The sequence below is a fragment of the Lampetra fluviatilis genome, unplaced genomic scaffold (assembly GCF_964198595.1).
Source record: "Lampetra fluviatilis unplaced genomic scaffold, kcLamFluv1.1 SCAFFOLD_199, whole genome shotgun sequence".
In the NCBI taxonomy this organism is placed as follows: Eukaryota; Metazoa; Chordata; class Hyperoartia; order Petromyzontiformes; family Petromyzontidae; genus Lampetra; species Lampetra fluviatilis.
In genome coordinates, this window is record NW_027620530.1 from 71,467 (window position 1) to 92,500 (window position 21,034).

Sequence of the window (21,034 nt, forward strand, 5' to 3'; positions counted from 1 at the left end):
GACACACAAACTCGGCAAATGTGCATGTAATCGCAGAGAGAGCGAATGCCACGAACCAAGTGTCAAAGTGGGTTGTGTGCGCGAATTCTGATTATGTACAGCACAATTTTTCACCACACACTCCCACGACGCGAGAGAGTGAGAGAGAAAATTACAAAAACGAACCCGAAAACCGTGATCAAATTATCAAAGTGATAAGTGGTAAACCAGGCAACATGAGGAAGGTAACGCATAAATGCGTTCGAAACCGCTACCTAGCGTTTCCCAGGATTTAACAAAAACAAAGATGAAATTCGTCGGAATTACGATGTATGAGAACCATGTAACTGATGATATCGATGTTTTAACGTGTTGTTATTTTCCTTGCTTAATTCAAATGTAACCATGTTAAGCAAAAACAAAAATGAATATTCGTCGGAATTATGATGTACGAGAACCAATGTAGCGCAATATCGATGTTAACGGTTGTTATTTCCTTTGCTAATTCAGATGTAACCAGATTAAGATTGTAATACGTGCACGCGCGTTGTAAGAAATAACCGCCGAGAGTAAGGGCGGCTGATGGGATGCATGACATAAAAAGGGGGCATTACTTTGTTTGAAAATTCGCCAGTGGCCAAATCGACCCCTGATAATTTTCAAAAGGGCGGACTGTTGGATATATGCCCCCCTTTTTAATTTTAAAAATTATTTTTTTTTAAGAATTATTCTGCCAACATAGATAATATCGTTTTTTAATATACACGGGGCAACGTGAGAACGGACACGCCCTCACACTCCCACAGAGGCCCCCACACACTAACACAGATGTGCGCACACCTCATTTCAAAGGAAAGAGGGCATGAAAGAAGGGTAATCAAGATCATAAAAAACTCCCCGAATTTCACACAAGAGGAACAAGGGAGGGGGGAATGGTAGCCGGGGGGGTTCTGGAAGAAACATCCGTTCGTAAAGGAAAAAAAAACCCTTTGATAAGTACAAAACCAGGCCACGAAATATATAATTATATTCTTAACAAAGGAACAACATTAACAAAAAACACAAACGGGTTTTGAACCATGTTAGACAAACTAGTACAACTTAGCCATGAAGTAAGCAAACAGTATCCATCCTCACTACAATTGAAAATCAGACTACAGTCTGCACCAGAATCGCGACCCATCATTGTTAATTAAATACTGACATTATTTACCTTTATAGAATTTCTACACGGCCGGGCCGAAGCATCGAAGAACAATTATGGCATATATTTCGCTCCAAAACAAAATTCTTAGCCGGGATAGCAGATTAAATAATCACAAGAAGTCAAATAATAAGTACGGAATTAAAGTGAATATCCTAGGAGCTAACGGTGAATAAGGCTCTCAAAATTAACCAAACACAACAACCCCCTGAAAACAACAGCAGCAACACGACCGTCTTTGTCTTTCCGAGAGGATCTCCACACGCAGGCACAAAGCCGGGAAATGACACCAATAAAACTCCCGGGCAATGGCTCAAAGGAAATTAACACGCTCTCAGAAATAAATAAATAAGCGCATGCGCCGGGCGCTTCCACCGTGGAAACAACCGTCTTTGTCTTCCCACAACACGGACAGCAAAAATTGCACACGCAAGGAATAACATCTCCATGAGAGATCGGGTCACGATGAAACATCGGGAACACGGTTTCGGCATAACTGGGGCATAATGGAATAAGTCGCATTTCAACTTCCAAACCAAAACAACTTAAGCTGTGTGAGACAAAAGATATGATCCCCGAGCGAGGGCGGAAATAATTAAGCTCGCTTAACGCGTAGGTTGTCGCGACAAATATTATTCAGTAACAAAAACATGGATTCGAATATCTCTTTTATATATATATAACTCAACGCGAATCATCGGTCTGGCTAATGTATAACTTCATTGGCGCCGTCACGAACCCCCCCCCCCCTTCCAGAACGACAACAACTGTGTCTTCAAAGCGAAACACACGGACGGACACACACACGGATGCAGATGGTCACACACAGGAAGGTTTTATGACAGACTTTGAACAACTCGGGAAACGGAGGGGATTTTTCTCAATATAAGCCGGGAAGAAATCCATTCAAAACACTTCGTCAGGGGCCTGGCCCCCCACCACACATCGCCAGGGCTTCGACTCCACCACAGATCGTCAAGAAGCTTTCGTCATCCAGCATGACGAGAATCGCGAGGTAGCGACGTGCTGCTACAAGCCGAGGTCTGCACCACCTAAGAAGAATTACTACACTGAGCCGCCGAGCTGCGAGTGAAACGGACGGAGATTCCAGCTATCACTCTCAAGCCAACAACTTCAACCCAACGTCAATACCAGCAACGAGCGAAAGCATCGTTCATCGCCAGAGCGACAACCAACGAGAACCGACTCGTCATCCAGCAGTGGAGAGAAAGAGCGAGCCACCGCGCCGTCAGCTACAAGAGCGCGCCACCGCGCCGTCAGCTACAAAGAGCGCGCCACCGCGCCGTCAGCTACGAGAGCGCGCCACCGCGCCGTCAGCTACGAGAGCGCGCCACCGCGCCGTCAGCTACGAGAGCGCGCCACCGCGCCGTCAGCTACGAGAGCGCGCCACCGCGCCGTCAGCTACGAGAGCGCGCCACCGCGCCGTCAGCTACGAGAGCGCGCCACCGCGCCGCCAGCTACGAGAGCGCGCCACCGCGCCGCCAGCTACGAGAGCGCGCCACCGCGCCGCCAGCTACGAGAGCGCGCCACCGCGCCGCCAGCTACGAGAGCGCGCCACCGCGCCGCCAGCTACGAGAGCGCGCCACCGCGCCGCCAGCTACGAGAGCGCGCCACCGCGCCGTCAGCTACGAGAGCGCGCCACCGCGCCGTCAGCTACGAGAGCGCGCCACCGCGCCGTCAGCTACGAGAGCGCGCCACCGCGCCGTCAGCTACGAGAGCGCGCCACCGCGCCGTCAGCTACGAGAGCGCGCCACCGCGCCGTCAGCTACAAGAGCGCGCCACCGCGCCGTCAGCTACCGAGAGCGCGACACCGCGCCGTCAGCTACGAGAGCGCGCCACCGCGCCGTCAGCTACGGGAGCGCGCCACCGCGCCGTCAGCTACGAGAGCGCGCCACCGCGCCGTCAGCTACAAGAGCGCGCCACCGCGCCGTCAGCTACCGAGAGCGCGACACCGCGCCGTCAGCTACAAAGAACGCGCCACCGCGCCGTCAGCTACCGAGGGCCGCCAAGCGCCGCCAAGCGCCGCCGCTCACCTCATCGCGGAGAAAGTGTCAGCTGCCGCTCGCACAGACAACACAGAGGTCGTATCGCTTCCCACATATAGACTCAAGGAAACACAGAGGAAATCTTGTCAAACCGGTTTCTTTGTCAGAGCCTCGCCGAAGAATTAATTAAAACAGAGCCAGATTAGCTCTCCCGCAACACGCCTCACCCACCATTGACTCCAACATTCCGTTAAAAGAATATTATACTTACCGATGAATCTATTGACATATACTTTCGCCTCGGGGATACAATAAGTGCTTTTATTACCGCAAAACGAAATGTGTCATGCTTGTTTCAAACTCGGCCAGTCGCCGATTGTGACCGATACCAAAACAAACTAATGAGATGCCTGGTTGTTAGGAGGGTTTTAGTTATTCAATTTAGTAAATGCATAAGTGTTTATTCATTAATTTTAGTCAATGCCCAATCTCGTAATTGCATAAGAATTTTAGTTATCCATATTAGTCGAATGCACAATATCGAAAATGCATAAGAGTTTTGAGTTATTCAATTTAGTAAATGCTTAAGTGTTTATTCATTCATTTTAGTCAATGCTTAATCTCGTAATTGCAAAAGAATTGTAGTTATCCATATTAGTCGAATGCACAATATCGAAAATGCATAAGAGTTTTGAGTTATTCAATTTAGTAAATGCATAAGTGTTTATTCATTCATTTTAGTCAATGCTTAATCTCGTAATTGCATAAGAATTTTAGTTATTCATATTAATCGAATGCACGATATCGCAAATGCATAAGTGTTTGGTTATTCATGAATTATTGACGCATGTTTGACCTGCATGATAGAATGTCACATGCTTGTTAGAATAAAATTGCTTAACACCAACTGTTCGAGTGCTTCTTTCCAAGTCCATGCAAAACCATCTTATTTTTGATAACTGTATCCTGTGATGAGATATGAAAATGGAGACCTAAATATCATAACACACACTAGGATAATCGGTAAACGTTTAATCATTGACCATCGTGTTATCCTGGTTGACATAACTCTGGATAAACGAAGCTGAGCCTAATTACCACAACTGCTCACATTAACATCATCGCAAGCATCCGCATAACTTACTACGATTATCTCAGCGATTATCATAATTTAGGCATATAATTACTCACACTATCATAATATATGCATATAATCACATGCATTATCATAATTTATGTATGTTAATACACACATTAACATAATTAATGCGATTTGCGCATTTTTCGGAAAATTATTAATTTTTATTATTTTCATCAAAATTTCATAACTCCGACACATACAACATAATGGGGGCTCGTCCGGGATCTCTCACAGACAGTGTTTTGCATGGATGATGGAATGAATCACTTCGTGTTAACCAGAATATCGTGACCAAACATTGCATTGTGATTGTAAACGGGCGTAAAACAAAAAAAACGCCCTCTAAGGTTAAAACCCAGAATAGCAGGTTGAAACAGAGACAGTGGAATTAAGATAATATCGTATCAAACCGATTGCACCCTGTGATAAATGGTGTTAGAGGTACGCACACTGAATCGGAAAATTACAGAATAGCTCGAGTCAAACTGACCACACTCTGTGAGATAATTGTTTTATATGCACTCTGAAAGGAAAGGTCAAAGTAACTCCTGCCACTTGAGATGATAGGATTAAGAATAATTTTTGAATGGGTTACGGGGTACGGGGAACTCGTATTAAAACGTACCGACCAATCTGTTACAAAGCAGTACAGTCAGAGAGACATATGGGAAGGGAGCTGTATCGATAACACGAACACACCTCGGGGGAAACTAATTGACTGGATAAAAGGTAACGAAGGCGAACACGATGCAAAAGCTGCAGAGAAGGCAGGACAGGACTCATGCCTTTTCACACAGGCATACAGACAGGGATGGTGGAATGAAGGAAAATTCGGAATGGAAACAGGAGAGAAATCGTCTCTAATAAACGAGGAAAAATGTCCTCACACCATCGTAAGGGAGGAGAAATCAGGGCTCGCGACACCAGCGAAACTCACAGACGTGGATCCACAGAATAAATATGGAAGTAACATTAAATCACACTCTTGGGTACGTGGACAGAGTCCAGGGACTAATCGCAAAAAAATTATGGATATCGAACAAAAAATCCTTGACAAACAGAAACCTTCACAATTCGAGAGAAGGGATGGAGAGATACATATGCAAACAAAAACATGTGAGATTGACAACTTCACAGATAGAGGGAAGCAAAATGTTAAAGTAAAGTCGACAGGACGTGCTCCACTAAGGGCAGAGGCAAAAACTGAAGGGAAACGGCAACACGAGCGACACGGCACGGGGCGCGCACACAGAAAATGCACACCGCTTAACCACGCCCGACACAGTACAGATCAAAGTGACAGATTGCCTGATGATAACTTGTTTGATGATGACGCTGTCGGCAATCAACTTTCGGAATACCTATTCACCAGTAAAACCCTTAAATTGATGGACAAGGCTCTAATCAGAATTCCCGATTTTGACCCCCACAATAAGACTATGGATATCCACACACATATCGCAACAATAGAAGAGGAGGCAATGATTAGAGGGCTGATGAGACGGGATGAAAAAGCGAGTTTGTTGAAACGAAGCTTACATAAAGATTCTATTCCATGGGTAAAGTCACTACCACACAAGGTTAGAAATGATTTTAAACAACCGAGCCTGGCAGTGATTCGGAAGTTTGGAGAATATTCGACACTCACTGAAGGGTTTTATGCTGTAAAATCGATGACCCAGGGCATGGACCAAGATCCACGTGACTACCTCGTACAATTTAAAAGAGCGTATTACGCAGGCGATGTGAATCAATACCACGAAGGAGATAAAATGTTCAAAATTATGTTTTTTGAATCCTTGAGCCCAGAGATTACAGAAAGGGTGAGAATGGTTTTGAATCCAGAAACCGCATCCTTACGCCGCATAAAGAGCAAGGCGTACATGGCATGGTTGTACAGAGCTAAGAATCAGAATTCGGATCCAGAACACAGGGAGAGGGATAAGGAACCCAGCCTCTCAGAGAGGAATAAAAATCACCGAACAGTCTCACAATGCCTAGAAAAGCAAACACACACGCACCTGTGGCAAAATAACCCAGAGAGAGGTTGGCACGAGAATGAGAGCGGCAGAAAGCCGAACATTCAGAGGAATCGCAGGAGGGGGAGGTTCAGAACAGAACCATACCAACACCCCATGCCACGACACACACAAGGTCAAAATTACCCACAGAGATGGCGAAGTAACAATCCAAAAAAAATTTGGCACCCAAATGGGAAAAACACTGGGCCAAAAATGTACGAGAATCGTAGGAGGGAGAGGTTCAGAACAGAACCATATCAACACCCCATCCCACGACACACGCAAGGTTCAAATTACGCACAGAGATGGCGAGATAACCACCTAGCGGGAAGGTGTTACACAGACCGCGGAGGTATGGATACGAACATTCAGGAGAATCGCAAGATGGGAGGTCAAACACAATCGATCCAATTCCGACCAATTCCTCCACCGGCTATACCAGGAGGGAATAGAGGAATAACACAGAATGCGGTCCAAATACATGATAAACAACCCACAGTGAGCGCGAGCGAGCGGCCAACACGCGCCCCACCCGCCGAGGTATTAAACCCGGAGCTCAATGAGAAATACAAGCAGGCTGCAGGTGACGGGGCGAGCAAAAACACGAGCAGTGCTCTTGTAAATGACGCGCGGATCGAATACAAGGACAGGGTTGCATTGAAGCGTGATCGGACAGTACAAAGAGAGAACACAGAGACACGCCCTGAGGAGCGCAGGCGTGAGCCTTTGAATGGAAAATATCCAAGGGAAACCAAAATGTATGTGGATCGGAGTGCTGAAATGGAGACGAATGTTCATGACATATCGGGAATGGTGTTAAAATCTAACACACTCGTAAAAACAAAGAGGGCAACATTACGAGGGACAGAATTAAATCGACACACAAACTCGGCAAATGTGCATGTAATCGCAGAGAGAGCGAATGCCACGAACCAAGTGTCAAAGTGGGTTGTGTGCGCGAATTCTGATTATGTACAGCACAATTTTTCACCACACACTCCCACGACGCGAGAGAGAGAGAGAGAAAATTACAAAAACGAACCCGAAAACCGTGATCAAATTATCAAAGTGATAAGTGGTAAACCAGGCAACATGAGGAAGGTAACGCATAAATGCGTTCGAAACCGCTACCTAGCGTTTCCCAGGATTTAACAAAAACAAAGATGAAATTCGTCGGAATTACGATGTATGAGAACCATGTAACTGATGATATCGATGTTTTAACGTGTTGTTATTTTCCTTGCTTAATTCAAATGTAACCATGTTAAGCAAAAACAAAAATGAATATTCGTCGGAATTATGATGTACGAGAACCAATGTAACGCAATATCGATGTTAACGGTTGTTATTTCCTTTGCTAATTCAGATGTAACCAGATTAAGATTGTAATACGTGCACGCGCGTTGTAAGAAATAACCGCCGAGAGTAAGGGCGGCTGATGGGATGCATGACATAAAAAGGGGGCATTACTTTGTTTGAAAATTCGCCAGTGGCCAAATCGACCCCTGATAATTTTCAAAAGGGCGGACTGTTGGATATATGCCCCCCTTTTTAATTTTAAAAATTAATTTTTTTTAAGAATTATTCTGCCAACATAGATAATATCGTTTTTTAATATACACGGGGCAACGTGAGAACGGACACGCCCTCACACTCTCACAGAGGCCCCCACACACTAACACAGATGTGCGCACACCTCATTTCAAAGGAAAGAGGGCATGAAAGAAGGGTAATCAAGATCATAAAAAACTCCCCGAATTTCACACAAGAGGAACAAGGGAGGGGGGAATATAATCACATGCATTATCATAATTTATCATAATTTATGCATGTTAATACACACATTAACATAATTAATGCGATTTGCGCATTTTTCGGAAAATTATTAATTTTTATTATTTTCATCAAAATTTAATAACTCCGACACATACAACACCACACACACAAACGCACCACACACACACAACCACACACACAAGGCACCACACACACACGCTAGACACTCCACACACACACACACACACTAGACACACCACACACACACACACAATGCACCACACACATGACACACGCACCACACACACACACACAATGCACCACACACATGACACACGCACCACACACATGACACACACACAATGCACCACACACATGACACACACACACACTGCACCACACACATGACACACACACACACAACGCACCACACACACACCCGGACAAGCTTGCCTGCTGCTAATTCGTCACGGGTGGCTGAACCGTGGAACTCTAAATCCATCCGAACCGACTCAGTGCATCCACCACCATCATCATCACGCAACCATCGAGTCGACAGACATACAAACACACACACACACAGAGAGACAGACACACACAGAGAGACACAGACAAAGACAGAGCGAGAAAAACAACAAGAGAGACAGTGAGAAAGACGGACACAGCGTGACACACTCTGGCAGCTAAACATTTTTCCCCTCCGACAAAAGCTCACGGACCACGACCTTGCCACACACACACACACAGTGCGACGTTTACCACCACCACCACCGCCACCACCACCGCCGCCACCGCCACCGCCACCGCACGCTTGCCGAGCCAACTCAACTAAGCAGCAGCAGCAAGCATTTGCCCCGACAGCCTGTTCAGGCTATACAGGGGATCTTTGTCTTTTGCGTGCACCTAGCCTGGCACAGTGGGAGGCACAGCTGGTGCATCGGGCAGTCGTCTCGGTCAGTCGACCCGTGGCACCAGCTGGGTCTGCCCCGTGACCTCCTGCACCTAGCCTGGCACAGTTACGTGACACAGCTGGTGCATAAGCCGGTCATCTCGGTCAGTTGACCCGTGGCACCCGCTGGGTCTGCCCCGTGACCTCCTGCACCTAGCCTGGCACAGGTGGTGCATCGGCCAGTCATCTCAGTCGACCCGTGGCACCTGCTGGGTCTGCCACGTGACCTCCTGCCGGCGGGGGGCGTTTGACACTTCACGTGGTGGCCTCAACGTGCACCTAGCCTGGCACAAGCGCTGTCACTGCCACTTAGTGGTGAACGGCGGATGTTGTTGTTGACGTAGTTGTTGGTGTGTGTACGTAGTTGTTGTGTACGTAGTTGTTGTTGTTGGTGTGTACGTAGTTGTTGTTGTGTGTACGTTGTTGACGGTGTGTGTACGTAGTTGTTGTTGGTGTGTGTACGTAGTTGTTGTTGGTGTGTGTACGTAGTTGTTGTTGGTGTGTGTACGTAGTTGTTGTTGGTGTGTGTACGTAGTTGTTGTTGGTGTGTGTACGTAGTTGTTGGTGTGTACGTAGTTGTTGTTGTTGTTGTTGTGTAGGTACTTGTTGTTGTGTAGGTAGTTGTTGTTGTGTAGGTAGTTGTTGTTGTGTAGGTAGTTGTTGTTGTGTAGGTAGTTGTGAGACGCCGCCGTCGCCGCGACTAAGTTACATGGGCGAGCAGGCGGCCATCAGCCCCGAGTGACCCAGCTCCAGAAGCACCACCACCACCACCATCATCATCACCACCACCACCACCATCACCATCGCTGGTACCACCACCTCCGCTGGCGCGTGGCTCTTGAACGGGGGGGCTGGCGTTGGTGACCAGAGATGAACGCAGAGAGGGGTCCGACAGCGCAGACAGCAGCCCAGTGCCACCCATCTCCTTGAGCACCTGTGGGAGAGCGTGGGGAGGTGGCGAGGGTGGTGGGGGTGGTGGTGATGAGGGTGGTGGTGGTGGGTGGTGGTGATGGTGGTGGGTGAGGGTGGTGGGGAGAGTGGTGAGGGTGGTGAGCTTGGTGGTGAGGGTGGTGGTGAGGGTGGGCGAGGGTGGGAGACAATGGTGAGGGTGGGGAGGGTGGTGAGGGTGGTGAGGGTGGTGAGGGTGGTGGTGAGGGTGGTCGAGGGTGGTCGAGGGTGGGCGAGGGTGGTGGTGAGGGTGGGTGAGGGTGGTGGTGGTGGTGAGGGTGGTGGTGAGGGAGGTGGTGAGGGTGAGGGTGGTGGTGAGGGTGGTGGTGAGGGGGGTGGTGGTGAGGGGGGTGGTGGTGAGGGTGGTGAGCGTGGGGAGAGCGTGGGGAGGTGGTGGTGAGGGAGGGAGATAATGGTAAGGGTGGCGGTGGTGATGATGGCGGTGATGATAAGAGGCGGTGGTGATAGCTGGTGACGATAGCTGGTGATGATGGCAGTGACGATAGCGCCGGTGGCTGCTGCTGCTGCAGCAGCTGCAGCAGCAGCTGCAGTAGCAGCTGCAGTAGCAGCAGCAGTAGTAGTAGCAGCAGCAGCGTCGTCATCATCATCACCATCATCGACATCATCACCATCATCATCACCATCATCATCACCACCATCACCACCATCATCATCATCACCACCATCATCATCATCATCACCACCATCATCACCACCATCATCATCATCATCCCCATCATCCCCATCATCCCCATCATCACCATCATCATCACCATCATCACCATCATCATCATCACCATCCTGTTGCTACTCACTAACCCCCTCCAGCTACGACCACCCCTATCACCACCCCAACTCCTACCACTACCCCCCCCTATCACCACCACAACCCCTATCACCACCCCAACCCCTATCACCACCACAACCCCTACCACTACCCCCCCCCCTATCACTACCACAACCCCTATCACTACCCCCCCCCCCCCCATCACCACCACAACCCCTATCACCACCACAACCTCTACCACTACCCCCCCCCCACCACCACCACAACCCCTATCACCACCACAAACCCTATCACCACCACAACCCCTATCACCACCACAACCCCTATCACCACCCCAACCCCTATCACCACCACAACCCCTACCACTACCACAACCCCTATCACTACCACAACCCCTATCACCACCCCAACCCCTATCACCACCCCAACCCCTATCACCACCCCAACCCCTACCACTACCACAACCCCTATCACTACCACAACCCCTATCACCACCCCAGCTCCTATCACCACCCCAACCCCTATCACCACCCCAACCCCTATCACCACCACAACCCCTATCACCACCCCAACCCCTATCACCACCACAACCCCTATCACTACCCCAACCCCTATCACCACCACAACCCCTATCACCACCCCAACCCCTATCACCACCCCAACCCCTATCACCACCACAACCCCTATCACCACCACAACCCCTATCACCACCCCAACCCCTATCACCACCACAACCCCTATCACCACCACAACCCCTATCACCACCACAACCCCTATCACCACCCCAACCCCTATCACCACCCCAACCCCTATCACCACCACAACCCCTATCACCACCCCAACCCCTACCACTACCACAACCCCTACCACTACCACAACCCCTATCACCACCCCAACCCCTACCACCACCACAACCCATATCACCACCACAACCCATATCACCACCCCAACCCCTATCACCACCCCAGCCCCTATCACCACCACAACCCCTATCACCACCACAACCCCTATCACCACCACAACCCATATCACCACCCCAGCCCCTATCACCACCCCAGCCCCTACCACCACCCCAGCCCCCATCACCACCACAACCCCTATCACCACCACAACCCCTATCACCACCACAACCCATATCACCACCCCAGCCCCTATCACCACCCCAGCCCCTACCACCACCCCAGCCCCTACCACCACCACAACCCCTACCACCACCACAACCCCTATCACCACCACAACCCATATCACCACCCCAGCCCCTATCACCACCCCAGCCCCTACCACCACCCCAGCCCCTATCACCACCCCAACCCCTATCACCACCACAACCCCTATCACCACCCCAGCCCCTACCACCACCACAACCCCTATCACCACCACAACCCCTATCACCACCCCAGCCCCTATCACCACCACAACCCCTATCACCACCACAACCCCTATCACCACCACAACCCCTATCACCACCCCAGCCCCTACCACCACCACAACCCCTATCACCACCCCAACCCCTATCACTATCACAACCCCTACCACCACCACAACCCCTATCACTATCACAACCCCTACCACCACCCCAACCCCTATCACCACCACAACCCCTATCACCACCACAGCCCCTATCACCACCACAACCCCTATCACCACCCCAGCCCCTATCACCACCACAACCCCTATCACCACCCCAACCCCTATCACCACCACAACCCCTATCACCACCACAACCCCTATCACCACCCCAACCCCTATCACTATCACAACCCCTACCACCACCACAACCCCTATCACTATCACAACCCCTACCACCACCCCAACCCCTATCACCACCACAACCCCTATCACCACCCCAGCCCCTATCACCACCACAACCCCTATCACCACCCCAACCCCTATCACCACCACAACCCCTATCACCACCACAACCCCTATCACCACCCCAACCCCTACCACCACCCCAACCCCTACCACCACCACAACCCCTATCACCACCCCAACCCCTATCACTATCACAACCCCCATCACCACCACAACCCCTATCACCACCACAACCCCTATCACCACCCCCCCCCTATCACCACCCCCAAACCCTCGTTTGCTGCTGATTCCGCTACCCCCCACAACACCCACACCACCCACAGCACTCGCAGCTGCACCCGCATCAACCAGCTGCACCCCCAGCTGCACCTGCAGCTGCACTGGCCTCACCGCGTGGCTGCGGTTCCTGCACATGTGGTCCTCGCAGCCGCAGCGTTGCTGCGAGCAGACCACACCCGCACGGAGGCAGCCGCACCGCCGCGTGTCGCAGCCTAGGGTACAGCGACACTGCACAGCACAGAGACACCACCACCACCACCACCACACGCTTAGTAATAGTAGCAGTGCACGTGAGTGCGCGTGCGTGCGCGTGCGTGCGCGTGAGTGCGCGTGAGTGCGCGTGAGTGCGCGTGAGTGCGCGTGAGTGCGCGTGAGTGCGCGTGAGTGCGCGTGAGTGCGCGTGAGTGCACGTGCGGTCACCCTGTAGGGCGCAATGGTCTTGTCCTCCACCACCTTTGCCGCGAACGACTTCAGCTGCGTCGCGAACAAAAGGCGGAGGTCACGCGCCCACCCCGCCGTGTAGCCTCTAACGGTGTAGGGGCAAGTGCTGCTAGTCGCCACCACCACCACCACCACTACAACTGCCTCCACCACCGTCCCTACTACCTCCACTACAACCACCACCACCTCCACCACCACCACCATCACCGTCCATACTACCTCCACCACCACCACCACCGTCCCTACTACCTCCACCACAACCACCTCCACCACCACCACCACCCCCATCCCTACTACCTTCACTACAACTACCACCACCACCACCACCACCACCTCCACCACCACCACCACCACCTCCACCACCACCTCCACAACCACCACCCCTACCACCTCCACCTCCTCATCCACCACCACCACCAGCACCTCCCGCACATTGGAGGGCATGAGCTCAATGGAGGAGTCGGGGGACGCTGCATGTGGAGTGTACGTGTGAGTGAGTGTACGTGTGAGTGAGTGTACGTGTGAGTGAGTGTGTGTACGTGTGAGTCTGTGTGTGTACGTGTGAGTGAGTGTGTGTACGTGTGAGTGAGTGTGTGTACGTGTGAGTGAGTGTGTGTACGTGTGAGTGAGTGTGTGTACGTGTGAGTGAGTGTGTGTACGTGTGAGTGAGTGTGTGTACGTGTGAGCGAGTGTGTGTACGTGTGAGCGAGTGTGTGTACGTGTGAGCGAGTGTACGTGTGAGCGAGTGAACGTGTGAGTGTCCGTACGTGTGAGTGAGTGTACGTGTGAGTGTACGTGTGAGTGTACGTGTGAGTGTACGTGTGAGTGTACGTGTGAGTGAGTGTACGTGTGAGTGAGTGTCCATGTGAGTGTACGTGTGAGTGAGTGTACGTGTGAGTGAGTGTACGTGTGAGTGAGTGTACGTGTGAGTGTACGTGTGAGTGTACGTGTGAGTGTACGTGTGAGTGTACGTGTGAGTGTACGTGTGAGTGAGTGTACGTGTGAGTGAGTGTACGTGTGAGTGAGTGAGTGTCCGTGTGAGTGTCCGTGTGAGTGTCCGTGTGAGTGTCCGTGTGAGTGTCCGTGTGAGTGTCCGTGTGAGTGTCCGTGTGAGTGAGTGTACGTGTGAGTGAGTGTACGTGTGAGTGAGTGTACGTGTGAGTGAGTGTACGTGTGAGTGAGTGTACGTGTGAGTGAGTGTACGTGTGAGTGAGTGAGTGTACGTGTGAGTGAGTGAGTGTCCGTGTGAGTGAGTGTCCGTGTGAGTGAGTGAGTGTCCGTGTGAGTGAGTGTACGTGTGAGTGAGTGTACGTGTGAGTGAGTGTACGTGTGAGTGAGTGTACGTGTGAGTGAGTGTACGTGTGAGTGAGTGTACGTGTGAGTGAGTGAGTGTCCGTGTGAGTGAGTGTCCGTGTGAGTGAGTGTACGTGTGAGTGAGTGTACGTGTGAGTGAGTGTACGTGTGAGTGAGTGTACGTGTGAGTGAGTGTACGTGTGAGTGAGTGTCCGTGTGAGTGAGTGTCCGTGTGAGTGAGTGTACGTGTGAGTGAGTGTACGTGTGAGTGAGTGAGTGTCCGTGTGAGTGAGTGAGTGTCCGTGTGAGTGAGTGAGTGTACGTGTGAGTGAGTGAGTGTACGTGTGAGTGAGTGAGTGTACGTGTGAGTGAGTGAGTGTACGTGTGAGTGAGTGAGTGTACGTGTGAGTGAGTGTCCGTGTGAGTGAGTGTACGTGTGAGTGAGTGTACGTGTGAGTGAGTGTACGTGTGAGTGAGTGTCCGTGTGAGTGAGTGTCCGTGTGAGTGAGTGTACGTGTGAGTGAGTGTACGTGTGAGTGAGTGTACGTGTGAGTGTCCGTGTGAGTGAGTGTACGTGTGAGTGAGTGTACGTGTGAGTGTACGTGTGAGTGTACGTGTGAGTGTACGTGTGAGTGTACGTGTGAGCGAGTGTGTGTACGTGTGAGCGAGTGTACGTGTGAGCGAGTGAACGTGTGAGTGTCCGTACGTGTGAGTGTACGTGTGAGTGTACGTGTGAGTGTACGTGTGAGTGTACGTGTGAGTGAGTGTACGTGTGAGTGAGTGTCCATGTGAGTGTACGTGTGAGTGAGTGTACGTGTGAGTGAGTGTACGTGTGAGTGTACGTGTGAGTGTACGTGTGAGTGTACGTGTGAGTGAACGTGTGAGTGAGTGTACGTGTGAGTGAGTGTACGTGTGAGTGAGTGTCCGTGTGAGTGTCCGTGTGAGTGTCCGTGTGAGTGTCCGTGTGAGTGTCCGTGTGAGTGTCCGTGTGAGTGTCCGTGTGAGTGTCCGTGTGAGTGAGTGTACGTGTGAGTGAGTGTACGTGTGAGTGAGTGTACGTGTGAGTGAGTGTACGTGTGAGTGAGTGTACGTGTGAGTGAGTGAGTGTACGTGTGAGTGAGTGAGTGTCCGTGTGAGTGAGTGTCCGTGTGAGTGAGTGAGTGTCCGTGTGAGTGAGTGTACGTGTGAGTGAGTGTACGTGTGAGTGAGTGTACGTGTGAGTGAGTGTACGTGTGAGTGAGTGTACGTGTGAGTGAGTGTACGTGTGAGTGAGTGTACGTGTGAGTGAGTGAGTGTCCGTGTGAGTGAGTGTCCGTGTGAGTGAGTGTACGTGTGAGTGAGTGTACGTGTGAGTGAGTGTACGTGTGAGTGAGTGTACGTGTGAGTGAGTGTACGTGTGAGTGAGTGTCCGTGTGAGTGAGTGTCCGTGTGAGTGAGTGTACGTGTGAGTGAGTGTACGTGTGAGTGAGTGAGTGTCCGTGTGAGTGAGTGAGTGTCCGTGTGAGTGAGTGAGTGTACGTGTGAGTGAGTGAGTGTACGTGTGAGTGAGTGAGTGTACGTGTGAGTGAGTGAGTGTACGTGTGAGTGAGTGTCCGTGTGAGTGAGTGTACGTGTGAGTGAGTGTACGTGTGAGTGAGTGTACGTGTGAGTGAGTGTCCGTGTGAGTGAGTGTCCGTGTGAGTGAGTGTACGTGTGAGTGAGTGTACGTGTGAGTGAGTGTACGTGTGAGTGTCCGTGTGAGTGAGTGTCCGTGTGAGTGAGTGTACGTGTGAGTGAGTGTACGTGTGAGTGTACGTGTGAGTGTACGTGTGAGTGTACGTGTGAGTGTACGTGTGAGTGAGTGTACGTGTGAGTGAGTGTACGTGTGAGTGTACGTGTGAGTGAGTGAGTGTCCGTGTGAGTGAGTGTCCGTGTGAGTGAGTGTCCGTGTGAGTGAGTGTCCGTGTGAGTGAGTGTACGTGTGAGTGAGTGTCTGTGTGAGTGAGTGTCCGTGAGTGTACGTGTGAGTGTACGTGTGAGTGTACGTGTGAGTGAGTGTACGTGTGAGTGAGTGTACGTGTGAGTGAGTGTACGTGTGAGTGAGTGTACGTGTGAGTGAGTGTACGTGTGAGTGAGTGTCCGTGTGAGTGAGTGTACGTGTGAGTGAGTGTACGTGTGAGTGAGTGAGTGTACGTGTGAGTGAGTGAGTGTACGTGTGAGTGAGTGAGTGTACGTGTGAGTGAGTGTACGTGTGAGTGAGTGTACGTGTGAGTGAGTGTACGTGTGAGTCAGTGTACGTATGAGTGAGTGAGTGTACGTGTGAGTGTACGTGTGAGTGAGTGTACGTGTGAGTGAGTGTACGTGTGAGTGAGTGTACGTGTGAGTGAGTGTACGTGTGAGTGAGTGTACGTGTGAGTGAGTGTACGTGTGAGTGAGTGTACGTGTGAGTGAGTGTACGTGTGAGTGAGTGTACGTGTGAGTGAGTGTACGTGTGAGTGTGTGTACGTGTGAGTGAGTGTACGTGTGAGTGAGTGTACGTGTAAGTGTACGTGTGAGTGAGTGTACGTGTGAGTGAGTGTACGTGTGAGTGAGTGTACGTGTGAGTGAGTGTACGTGTGAGTGTACGTGTGAGTGAGTGTACGTGTGAGTGAGTGTACGTGAGAGTGAGTGTACGTGTGAGTGAGTGTACGTGAGAGTGAGTGAGTGTACGAGTGTCTGTGTGAGTGAGTGTAAATGTGAGTGTACGTGTGAGTGAGTGAGTGTCCGTGTGAGTGAGTGTCCGTGTGAGTGAGTGTACGTGTGAGTGAGTGTACGTGTGAGTGAGTGTCCGTGTGAGTGAGTGTACATGTGAGTGAGTGAGTGTCCGTGTGAGTGAGTGAGTGTCCGTGTGAGTGAGTGTACGTGTGAGTGAGTGAGTGTACGTGTGAGTGAGTGTACGTGTGAGTGAGTGTACGTGTGAGTGAGTGTACGTGTGAGTGAGTGTACGTGTGAGTGAGTGTACGTGTGAGTGAGTGTACGTGTGAGTGAGTGTACGTGTGAGTGAGTGTACGTGTGAGTGAGTGTACGTGTGAGTGAGTGTACGTGTGAGTGAGTGTACGTGTGAGTGAGTGTACGTGTGAGTGAGTGAGTGTACGTGTGAGTGAGTGAGTGTACGTGTGAGTGAGTGTACGTGTGAGTGAGTGAGTGTCCGTGTGAGTGAGTGTACGTGTGAGTGAGTGTACGTGTGAGTGAGTGTACGTGTGAGTGAGTGTACGTGTGAGTGAGTGTCCGTGTGAGTGTACGTGTGAGTGTACGTGTGAGTGAGTGTACGTGTGAGTGAGTGTACGTGTGAGTGAGTGTACGTGTGAGTGAGTGTACGTGTGAGTGAGTGTACGTGTGAGTGAGTGTACGTGTGAGTGAGTGAGTGAGTGTACGTGTGAGTGAGTGAGTGTCCGTGTGAGTGAGTGTCCGTGTGAGTGAGTGTACGTGTGAGTGAGTGAGTGTACGTGTGAGTGTACGTGTGAGTGAGTGTACGTGTGAGTGAGTGTACGTGTGAGTGAGTGTACGTGTGAGTGAGTGTACGTGTGAGTGAGTGTACGTGTGAGTGAGTGTACGTGTGAGTGAGTGTACGTGTGAGTGAGTGAGTGTACGTGTGAGTGAGTGAGTGTACGTGTGAGTGAGTGTACGTGTGAGTGAGTGAGTGTCCGTGTGAGTGAGTGTCCGTGTGAGTGAGTGTACGTGTGAGTGAGTGTACGTGTGAGTGAGTGTCCGTGTGAGTGTACGTGTGAGTGTACGTGTGAGTGAGTGTACGTGTGAGTGAGTGTACGTGTGAGTGAGTGTACGTGTGAGTGAGTGTACGTGTGAGTGAGTGTACGTGTGAGTGAGTGTACGTGTGAGTGAGTGAGTGTACGTGTGAGTGAGTGAGTGTCCGTGTGAGTGAGTGTCCGTGTGAGTGAGTGTACGTGTGAGTGAGTGAGTGTACGTGTGAGTGTACGTGTGAGTGTACGTGTGAGTCAGTGTACGTGTGAGTGAGTGTACGTGTGAGTGAGTGTACGTGTGAGTGAGTGTACGTGTGAGTGAGTGTACGTGTGAGTGAGTGTACGTGTGAGTGAGTGTACGTGTGAGTGAGTGTACGTGTGAGTGAGTGTACGTGTGAGTGAGTGTACGTGTGAGTGAGTGTACGTGTGAGTGAGTGTACGTGTGAGTGAGTGTACGTGTGAGTGAGTGTACGTGAGAGTGAGTGTACGTGAGAGTGAGTGAGTGTACGAGTGTCTGTGTGAGTGAGTGTACATGTGAGTGTACGTGTGAGTGAGTGTACGTGTGAGTGAGTGTACGTGTGAGTGAGTGTACGTGTGAGTGAGTGTACGTGTGAGTGAGTGTACGTGAGTGTACGTGTGAGTGTACGTGCGAGTGAGTGTACGTGTGAGTGTACGTGTGAGTGTACGTGTGAGTGAGTGTACGTGTGAGTGAGTGTACGTGTGAGTGAGTGTACGTGTGAGTGAGTGTACGTGTGAGTGAGTGTACGTGTGAGTGAGTGTACGTGTGAGTGAGTGTACGTGTGAGTGAGTGTACGTGTGAGTGAGTGTACGTGTGAGTGAGTGTACGTGTGAGTGAGTGTACGTGTGAGTGAGTGTACGTGTGAGTGTACGTGTGAGTGTACGTGTGAGTGAGTGTACGTGTGAGTGAGTGTACGTGTAAGTGAGTGTACGTGTGAGTGTACGTGTGAGTGTACGTGTGAGTGAGTGTACGTGTGAGTGAGTGTACGTGTGAGTGAGTGTACGTGTGAGTGAGTGTACGTGTGAGTGAGTGTACGTGTGAGTGAGTGTACGTGTGAGTGAGTGTACGTGTGAGTGAGTGTACGTGTGAGTGAGTGTCCGTGTGAGTGAGTGTCCGTGTGAGTGAGTGTCCGTGTGAGTGAGTGTACGTGTGAGTGAGTGTCTGTGTGAGTGAGTGTACGTGTGAGTGAGTGAGTGTATGTGTAAGTGAGTGTACGTGTGAGTGAGTGAGTGTACGTGTAAGTGAGTGTACGTGTGAGTGAGTGAGTGTACGTGTGAGTGTACGTGAGTGAGTGTACGTGTGAGTGAGTGTACGTGTGAGTGAGTGTACGTGTGAGTGTACGTGTGAGTGTACGTGTGAGTGTGTGTACGTGTGAGTGTACGTGTGAGTGTGTGTACGTGTGAGTGTACGTGTGAGTGTGTGTACGTGTGAGTGAGTGTACGTGTGAGTGAGTGAATGTACGTGCGAGTGAGTGTACGTGTGAGTGTACGTGTGAGTGAGTGTACGTGTGAGTGAGTGTACGTGTGAGTGTACGTGTGAGTGAGTGTACGTGTGAGTGAGTGTACGTGTGAGTGAGTGTACGTGTGAGTGAGTGTACGTGTGAGTGAGTGTACGTGTGAGTGAGTGTACGTGTGAGTGAGTGTCTGTGTGAGTGAGTGTACGTGTGAGTGAGTGTACGTGTGAGTGAGTGTACTTGTGAGTGAGTGAATGTACGTGCGAGTGAGTGTACGTGTGAGTGAGTGTACGTGTGAGTGTACGTGTGAGTGAGTGTACGTGTGAGTGAGTGTCTGTGTGAGTGAGTGTACGTGTGAGTGAGTGTACGTGTGAGTGTACGTGTGAGTGAGTGTACGTGTGAGTGTACGTGTGAGTGAGTGTACGTGTGAGTGAGTGTACGTGCGCGTGTACACGTGTGCGCGTGCGAGCGTGACTGTACGTGTACACGTGTGCGCGTGCGTGACTGTACGCGAGTGTACGCGCGTGTACGTGCGGTCACCCTGGAGGCCGCAACGTTCTTGCTTTGCCGCGGCAGCTGTACCCTGGCTCCGACCACGCGTGTTGGCTGCGGCGAGAGAACATCACAGCATCAACATCACAACATCAACATCACACCATGAACATCACAGCATCAACATCACAGCATCAACATTACAACATCAAAACAACATCACAGCATCAACATGGGTGAGCGAGTGGGTGGGTGGGTGAGTAAGTAGGTGAGTGAGCGGATGAGTAGGTGAGTGGGTGAGTAGATGAGTGAGTGGGTGAGAGTGGATGGGTGGGTGAGTGGGTGAGTGAGTGGATGGGTGGGTGAGTGGATGGGTGGGTGAGTGAGTGATTGGGTGAGCGAGTGGGCGGGCGAGTGGGAGGGCGAGTGGGAGGGTGAGTGAGTGGATGAGTGGGTTAGTGAGTGGTTGAGTGGGTGGTTGAGTGGGTGAGTGAGTGAGTAAGCGGGTGAGCGGGCGGGTGAGTGGGTGGGTGGGTGAGTGGGTGAGCGGGCGGGTGAGTGGGTGGGTGAGTGAGTGAGCAGGTGAGTGAGTGAGTGAGTGGGTGAGTGAGTGAGCGGGTGAGTGGGTGGGCGGGTGGGTGAGTGGGTGGGCAGGTGGGTTAGTGGGTGGCCGGGTGGGTGGGTGAGTGGGTGAGTGGGTGAGTGGGTGAGCGAG

At 51.1% G+C, this 21,034-nt stretch overlaps 1 long non-coding RNA gene across 1 annotated transcript; it reads right to left on the reverse strand.

Annotated features, from left to right (window-relative positions):
• Positions 1-8,941: 8,941 nt before the first annotated feature.
• LOC144954022 (uncharacterized) lies at positions 8,942-13,349 on the reverse strand. Its single transcript, XR_013641007.1, has 3 exons — positions 13,326-13,349; positions 13,017-13,133; positions 8,942-10,010 (listed from the first exon to the last, which is right to left on the reverse strand). It is a non-coding gene; the product is annotated as an uncharacterized LOC144954022 (long non-coding RNA).
• Between the last annotated feature and the right edge of the window lie 7,685 nt (positions 13,350-21,034).